The sequence below is a fragment of the Vanessa atalanta genome, chromosome 8 (genome assembly GCF_905147765.1).
Source record: "Vanessa atalanta chromosome 8, ilVanAtal1.2, whole genome shotgun sequence".
NCBI lineage: Eukaryota > Metazoa > Arthropoda > Insecta > Lepidoptera > Nymphalidae > Vanessa > Vanessa atalanta.
Genome location: NC_061878.1, coordinates 4,909,032 through 4,919,162, shown reverse-complemented (window position 1 = coordinate 4,919,162; position 10,131 = coordinate 4,909,032).

Genomic DNA, 10,131 nt, shown 5'->3' with positions numbered 1-10,131 from the left:
TTATTTTTCTTTCGTGTCGTTTGATTCGCCATTATTAAATATATATATATACACAGCCCAAATATTAATGATCGGTCACTTGCAAAAATACCACTATCGACATTCTTGTACCTACTTAATATTTTCAACTGTCGCTACTATAACTTTACAACTTAGTATAAATATAAAAGTATGAAATAATAATATTTTAGTTGTGTGCTGGAATGTTTATGGCTTAATTAAAGTCAAAGGACGAGGATAAAAAATGTACGGATAATAAAAAACATACGATGTGGAGTTGCACATAGGACGTTTTTATTTTTATTTTTCAAATATTTTATATTTCAACATTCGTTCGATGCGGGAGAATAATAATTCTATAGAACTAGTTATTACTAGTCGGAAATGGAATTCCAATTTAAACATAAAATGAAAGGCATGTTTCAGAGGCATAATAGACCAAAGACAAACAATTCGTACCTACATAACTTCATTATATCTACAATAAGAAAATCCTAAGTTAATTGGCATTGCCAAGTCTAATAACAACTTTTACTTATATCATAAGCTCCTGTTGTAGAAGAATAAATGTTTACCAAAATTCAATAATCAGTTTCTTTGCTTAGGTGACGTTTATTTAATTACATCTTCGAGCAACCTAATTTAAAATTTTATATTAATAATTATTCCTTCGTAAGTCATTTAATCGCAAGGAATTAGCTATTTTATTTATAAGTACAACAATACTTTGCTTGATTTGTGCAAGTCCATGGGTAGGTACCATTTACTCATCAAATATTCTACAGCTAAGCTGCAGTACTAAGTATTGTTGTGCTGCGCTTTGAAGGGTGAATGTGTAAGAGTTGTCGAGGTTGGTGGTGCATTGGTGATAACTGACCATCAGAAGGTCCATTTGCCAGTCCGCTTCCCAATATCAAATAAAAAATAAAATATGTTGTTAAAATATGATTTCGATAACATACATTTTATATTAATCTTTATTAATATGCAATACCTACTATAATAGCTCTTTAGTAATAATGACTACTGTTTGCTTCGGAGCAAACGTTTGTAGAAATGTTCGACTCTTTTCTGCAGCGTTTAAATGGCTGTTTTATTGTCAAATTGAGATCATTTTTAACAAAACGCTCCACGTTCAAACTATTTATATCTGGGGTAAGTAACCTACCTCTCGAGACATTTTTCTAACATAAAAGAGTCTGTGAATTGCATTCTAAGCTTCGTTTGATAATGTGTTGAGGTCTAGATCTCCTTAAAGTACTTTTTTTTCGTGTGCCTGGATAGTTGCCAATGTCACCGAATTCATTAAATTGTTTAATAGCCTTAGAGACAACAGTAATAATATTACTTTTCATTTTACTTTACCATCAAAATAAATTATTTTATTTCACTTGCGAAATAATAACAAAGTCATAAAACCTTATTAATGTCTAACAATCTGAATATATTGAGAATAGATCCAATATATAAAAGATAATCCATAGCTGCCGTTTAAAATAAATTTGTTATTGAATCAAATGTTAAAATAACATTGTTTACTTGTTAATAAATTATGTATGTATTGTATTATGTATGTATTATTGTATGTATGTATGTATTTTTATTTTAAAAATACTTGTTAAAATTATTTTAATAAAGCAATGTGCTTGTATTTTTTTTAAATGGTGGAACATAATAAAAAAGTACATCAAAAATATTCACGAGAACCCAAGTGAATATCTTAATTATTATTATAAACGTTTCGAAGTCAAATGTACAGATGGATTCAAATATGTATTTTCCTTTGTGAAATGCTAATTAGTTGTGACATAATTTAATACTACAGCCAATATTTATGACACTTAGACAAATAAAATAGAATAGAAATGTCTGAGTGGGCCAAGACAAAGGTACCAATTGAAGAATTACTTATTAGAATTGATCAAAATGTATGACGAATGAAATCAATCGATGGTCGATTAACAAACGGGAAATGACGTAGACTACTGCTTATATTCAAATAAACGAATCGACAAACGAAACGTTCCGTAATATAATTTTCTTCTACGCGTTCGCTACTACTACGTTCTGCGGATTGATTCATTTTCAATGCTTTGTAGACAACACATCAAGAGTAATATATAATTTAGTCAAAATGACTCTTTCTAAAATGTCTAATAGTTAAAATAAATACAAAATGTAAATATAATCATGATTTCGTTGATAATTCTGTAAAAATGTATATTAAATATTATTAAAAATTAGGTTACATTAGATAATCTTAGATTCACAAAATGATGGTAGACGTACGTATGTAAATGCTTTTCGGCCCACGTAGGAAGTCACTTATCCGAAACACTGGTGCTACAGAAAGTACTCAAACCACTTCTTACAACGTAGCAATGGTAATCAACACCTAAAACGTTATTCAGCTTGCAACCTTGCCTTGTGCCAGTCACCCTTTAATGCGAGACTGCAATACTTAGCGTGTAACTTTGGCGATGGAATAAAAATTGGACCTGCATATATGCTATTTGACGTATATCGTTTATTTATGTTTATAAAAAGCAATAAAGTACTTAATTTATTAATCAGAAGTAACATTTTTTTTTATAACTCGATTCTATGTTAAAATCATAAAGTGAATCATTGCTATCAGCTCGATGAACATATAAACAGGTTTCAACAATACATTATAATAAAAATATTTGTATCACCTATTAACTTATATTCTGAAAGAAACTTAGATTATTAAATATATACAAATTAAAATTTAAAATAGGTACTGGGCAACAGCAGCAGGAGGAAATACATTTACTACACGGTCATGGTGTAGTAAATGTATTTCCTCCTTGAATCACAATACCAATCTTCTGGGCGTAAAATGGACAAGCCCTTATGTCACCAGTAAAGGCAATAAGACGAGGTGCTACATTTTCAATAAAGGTTTTCTCATATCAGGAAAACTGTTAAAGGATGCTCCGCTGCGGAAAAAGCTAAAGCGAACAAAATTTCAAAATATTCGTCCCTTATTCCAAATGATGCCTTTGGTGCCTTTAATAAAAATATTAATATCGCAATGTATAATTGATTCTGAGTTGAGGAGAATAAAACTGTTTTTTTTTTTTAATATAAAACGCACACGTACGCGTTCGCAATTCTATATTATAAACTTTCTTAATATATATTTATAAATTATAGAATGTTTCCTCTTAACAAACATTTTGCTTACAATATTTTAATTGTCTTTATTTCGTTACAAACCAAAGATGTTATCATAATAAAATAAGCAAAATTTTAAAGTTTCAATACAATATTATTTGATCGTTTTTCAACGTCATACAAACGTTCCTCTGGTGCAGATAAAGGATAAATCCATTGGTATTTATATGTTGTTCATTAATATGCTTCGAGAGTAACAATGCTGTATTTGTACAAAGAACATTGAAAAATAGGATGAATCAAAGATACATCACAAAAACAAAAGACGACTATAAAATACGAGAATAGACACTGAATGTAAATGTAACAAGTAAATAATTGTAAATATATTTTAAGCGCTACATTATTTTAAAATGTATCATATAATGTATCAGTCATGAACTCACTACGTAATCTTATATATTACATTCTATTGAAATCGGATTAATGGCGTAATATAAATTACTTCTCTGTTTATTGAGACTTCGGTTTTACTGGAGCCCTTTATATAACTTTCCTCGTTACTGGCAAATTAGTTGCACGAACCATGGTCCCAGTTGGAGCCCTTGAGTGTCGAATACAAGTTTGGCCCTAGAGGCCTATTCTAGGTTTGAAAGCCAAAGCAGAAAATGCACTGACTTTGCAAGTTTGTAAAAAAGGTTACCATTTCGTGACGTTTTCTCTATGGGGCTTTATTCTTCTAAGCCTTGTTTACATTTGCGTATTTATTAAATATTTCATTAGTTATATTTCATTTTTTTAAATATTTTAACAAATTTAGATCTAAGCGTTTTTATTGGATCTTCTTTTTAAAACCAGTGAAAAAGTTTTCGGTTTTTTCTTGCAAAATTTAATGACAGCACATAACCTTTCAAGGAGGTAAAGGAAAACCATAAAGTTGAAAATTAACACATAATATCTTCATTTACAATAGTTAAAATGTACATTATTATTTAAACACTGTGTTGGTTTACTGGTGGTAAGTGGATTAAAAGCTTATTTGGGTTCTCCAAAAGCCGCAGAGATAATGAGAAATTGAGAGAATTCAATTTTTTGTTTTAATATTTCATTTTTATGGACGCAACGACATGAGTACGGCATACACATAATTGAAACTCTAATTACATGGAAATATTTTAATAAGTAAAATAATACTGGCGGCAATGAGACAATGTTAGAATGTAATAAGAAATAAAAGGTTTTTATTTACAGTTAATACATTATAATGTTATACATATTTTATAATAATTGCATTTAAATATTAATTGTTTTAAACAGTTTAACAGTTTTTAATAGTTTTAAACATTGTACCTTAAAATGATTTTATTAATAATTTTTGATCCAGATCCAGAAAAAAATGCCCTCCGGAGAGACCTTTTTTTTCTACCATCTCTTTTCATCTAATACGTTCTCTTAAAATAAACTATGGTAAAAGATGAGGACGACGGCGAGGAGAATTTTCAGTAGTTTCGAATTCCACACAAAACAGAGAAGTATTAAACTTATTTCGATTAACATTAACTTATTACTAAGTGTAACATCTGGAGGTTAGTTCTAACTATTTAGATTAATTTTAGAAAATTCCCTTCGTTTCCGGTTTTTGAGTTTTACTGCTTAAGTAAAACATAATATTTTTTTTGATTAAAATAATAAAATTTAAATAAAAGGATATTAAATATGGGTAAAATCGGCTGAACTGGGTATGCTCTTGTCTGTTGGATTTGGAAAATTACCCATTTGGTACCAACATCCTTAGTAGTTTACTACGACGGACGAGTACTTTTATTAACAAAGAATATTACACACTAATATAGAAAACTATTTTCTAAAAATCCAAATTATATTAAAAGAGCATTGTTTCGAATTGAAATAAGCCTAATTAATATGACAGAGCTTTGGTCAGTCTTGGGTTTTGCGTAGTGTGTCAGTAGAGCACACTACGGAAAACACACTGAGGTACCAAACCACTACAACCGCAACCGCACCCACACATTAACATGTAAATATAACTAATCCGATTTAGAAGAGAATGAAGAAAGCACGAATACATCGTTTTTGAAAACAAGTATGAATTTTAGAATGAAATTTTATTTCACATTATCTCCTTTGTGCCTTTTGTCGGCATTATGCCAGAAAGCTTATTATCGTTATCTTCAATGTTACTAGTTTTTACAAATAGTCATTTTCACGTGAACTCTGAAATAATTTTATAAGCAAACTAATACATTGGAATTGACTTTATAATGTATGTTTTGATATGACGATATTATATAATGACAAGCCGAGGACAATAATTATTACCTGGTGGTGACGATTACAGCCACAAGGAGAGTGACAAAACAAGCCAAATATATTTTTCTAATCTCTATTTCTACTTTATTGGATTAAACACTAACACAAGTTTTATTTAGTACTTCGACATATTTTCTCGAATGCTTGGAAATGAGGGGAATTGTTTTAGATAAAATAATAATAGTAAAACTTATAAACGTTGAAACACCTTTATTTTAACATTAAACCTAGTAACTTAAATTATGACTACAATTTTGGTGTGTACTCGTGTTTATAGATACTGAAGTCGAGCAAACGTGACGCGTATGTCAATAAAGTGTAGTTCAGCGGTGAACGATTCGGAGATTACCTATTCTCACTATGCAGGTCACGTAATGACTAACAAATTTCCTCTATTTCAGCACTCATATAATAACAAGGTAATTATTTATCACGAAACGAGTTACGCGTAGAGCTTCAAATTACTTTTATAAATAAATATTGGACAACATCACATACATTACTCTGATCGCAATGTAAGTAGCTAAAGCACTTGTGTTATGGAAAATCAGAAGTAACGACGGTACCACAAACACCCAGACCCAAGACAATATAGAAAACTATTGAACTTTTTCTACATCGACTCGGCCGGGAATCGAACCCGGGACCTCGGAGTGGCGTACCCATGAAAACCATTTATATTTATGCAGTATAGATGTGACTTTTGTACGTTAGAAACGAATATTAATTAAGATTTCCAATGAAAACCGGTGTTCCTTGTTTGCGACGCTGATTTCGATGATGCAATCCATGTGTATTGAAATGGCATTTCAGCTCACAGCAAAGTGTTAGCGAAAGTATCCTATCGACAAACCTAAAAAACTCGCTAAAGTGGTAAACATTGACTGTGCCGATCAGTCCGCTGCATTCTTTAAACCGCTTAATTGAAAATTTTCCAGATGTACTGTCAAATAATGTGTCGTAACTGATTGAGCCAAATAACCTCGTTGCAACTATCTGAGATACTTCGTAATTTTTAAAGCGAAAAAGGCCATAGCTCTGTCGCTGTTTACGTATTTATAGGTACTTAATTGACTGAGTAGAATCCTACATTAATGTCAGCCTCAAAAATAAACTAAATATTGGCAAACATAGCACAACTCTTTGACTTTCAAAATCACAGATCGCCTATTATTTGCAACTGATCGCCAACGATATGAATATGAATATGAAATATGATATTATGGGTATCCCTCATTGTCAGCAATCAGGTCTCTTGGGAATCGCTTGTAACACTTACTGTCGATCATTTAGGGTGATTCGTTGTTGAAAACTCCATAAGGTCCATGGAGCATGTTCTTATTTACCACTGCAAATTCGGATCAACAGTTTCATCGGGGATTTCAGCTGAAATAATGGAATCGATTTCATCTAGCCTGATTTTACCAACTAACCAAACTGTGTGCGGCAAACCTCGCTTTTGCAATTTGACTGAGTACATCCAACAAGAGAGTTAATCTTACACTCGTTGTATTATAATGAAATTCATATGAGATTAATACCTTTATTTCAAAGCTCCGGCAGTAATGTCATGTCCATCAAATGGTGTTTATCTGGGTCGCTGTTCCATCTTAATTTTAATCCATTACAATTTACAGGTAAATGCTATGAATAGGTCTGGGCGGATATATTGTCTAACATACGACATCGAATCTTACGCGTACATGTGTCTTCTGATGGATGGGTGGTTGGTTAATTTCAAAAACTACAAATTTAGTTCCAGAGTAAGAGAGGGGATGGCAAAGTGGTACATGTGTATCTTAAATGATGATTACTTTGGTTAATTTTTGTTTATAAGTAATTTATCTTGTCCTCCGTAGTGAGGAAACAATAGTGATTTCCTCACTCGTTGTGAATTCTAATACTTGTCGACTATTATTGTGTTATGTCGGCTACTTATCATCTATATAATCTTGTGTCGAATAATATGCCTTATTTATTAATGTTTAAACAAACCATTTGAATTCATAAATCTGAATATGAATATTAAAAAAAAATGGCAGAATTTTATTATAGAAATGAATTCCTTGCTTCAGTGAGTATTGATTGATTTTGAGGACAGGAACTTGGCGTTACAAGCTTATCGTTATTTCTCGGGCTTATACACTGATGATTATCACTGACATAAAGTCAATCAACGTGACCCATGTTGCTGTAAATATACAAAACATTTGTTACATATCATTCCTAAAAACACTATCGTATCGGTTACATCAATATCGTTACTGTTGAATTATATATTATAATTTGGTAAAAAATACACGTTTTGATTTTTAGCAGTAAAAACAAAATTATTTGTAGTGTATTCGTGATACAGCATTGCTTACATCGTAAATTTTAATTTATTTCCTATCAACTCTAAAAATCGATGTATCGTCAGCAACCAAAACAATATCACAAATACCTTAAACAAAACAAGGAATTTCATATGTATTAGAGGTTATATATGCTACAAATAGAAAAGGATCTAAAATTGATTCTTGTGATTCCATTAATGAATACTTGTTGACTTAAGAAAACTGCAATGAGATCAAGCTCTATTCCTTTAACGTCGTAATATTCTAGCTTATATAAGAGCGTTTCATTTCTACACAATTAAATGTTTTAGACAAATCTCAGAATACTTTAATAGCGTTCTGTGATTTTTCCCATGTATCGTAAATATATTTATGAAGTGCTATTCCCGCATCAGTTTTCCAGCAAACTCTCGTAAAACCGAATTGATCGCTATGAAAAATAGCATTTGTACCGAAATGGACGAGAAGTTGATTTACGATATGTTTTTCAAATATTTTACTTTAAGATTAAAGGTTAGAAATAGGCCTGTAAATACTAGGATTACTTCTGTTTTCATTTTAACAAGTTGGGATAAAAAGCCATGTACGCGCGAGAGAAAAGTGGACTGTATTTTTGGTATAAAAGGGTGTTACCTCAAAACTCTGGGCTCGGTGAAGACACGTTCTTCTTGGGAGCGCTCCCTTGGTCTTCATACACTCGAAGAACACAGCCAAAGGGATGGGTGATATTATAGGAGAAGGATAAGTCCGTTACACAAGCTAATTTCAAAAGCGCGGCGCACTCACATAACACACGTTACCGCGGCTCACACCAGAAGGGAAGAAAAGAAAAAAAGTACGTCATACGTCAAAATCATTCCATAGACAAAACATAGACGTTTCAACGTACGCATACACCTAAATACGCTACATACCGCCCGCCTTAGAGTCACTCACTCTAATATAAACACTCGGACGGCTTCTACACTATACTATAACTAAACTATACTATTATTGACTAAAATACAAAAATATATTATTCACTGTCCGGGAGCGGACACACTTTAACAACTGCACGCTTGCAAACACCTTGTGCAGTGCGCACAGAAACCACTCGAACCACACCATCCTTGCCGGGATGCGTATTCTCAATAACACCGAGACGCCATTGCAAGGGTGGTAAATTGTCCTCTTTGAGGACCACTAATGAGCCTATCTTAACATTGTTCCGTGACTCTGTCCACTTGGACCTTTGTTGTAACGTATGGAGATACTCTTGACTCCATCGTTGCCAATAATGCTGCACGATATTACTTAGAAGTTGCCATCGAGTCAAACGATTTAATTTTTCATTTGTTACGTTTGGTTCAGGTATAGCTACAAGCGGTTGACCTATTAAAAAATGACCAGGTGTTAACGCCTGTGGGTCACTAGGGTCAGAACTTAACGGACAAATTGGACGAGAGTTCAACACGGCCTCTATTTGACATACGATAGTATAGAATTCCTCATATGTAAGCGTCCGCTGACCTATCACGCGCTTCAGGTGATGTTTGAAACTACGTACTTGTATCTCCCACATACCACCCATATGTGGTGAATATGGTGGATTAAAATGAAAATTAATATTTTGTTTTAGGCATTCCTTCGAAACTTTGTCTTTAAAATCACTAGAATTATGTAAGACACAATATTCACACAACATTTTACTCGCTTTCACAAAGTTTCGACCACAATCACAGTACACATCCGTACACACACCTCGACGGCTACAAAATCGTTTTAAAGCAGCAATAAAGGCTTCAGCTGTTAATTCTGACACTAACTCTAAGTGGATTGCACGAGTCACCATACACACAAACAAACACACATAGGCCTTATAAAGTTTGGCATTTCTATGAGTTCCTAGTTTTATCATAAAAGGCCCACAATAATCAATACCAACACGTAAAAAAGCACGACACCTATCCACTCGAAAAGAAGGCAAATCGCCCATAAGCGGTTGCACAGCTTTCGGCTTATTCCTAAAACAAGTAATACACTGAAATACTCTTTGTCGAACAATACTACGAGCTGACAGTATCCAATACTTCTGTTGCAATAAATATTGTAATGTTTGTACACCAACATGTAAATAGATTTTATGATAATAATCAATAATTAATTTTGTAAGATGATTTCTTTTAGGTAAGATAATTTGATTTTTTATATCATTATTCAACGAAGAATTAGACAACCGCCCGCCAACACGCAGTATGCCAGACCTATCTATAAAGGGTTTTAGCCTTTGTATACCAGTTGCACACGATCTATTTTTTGATAAACAATTAAACACATCGCTAAA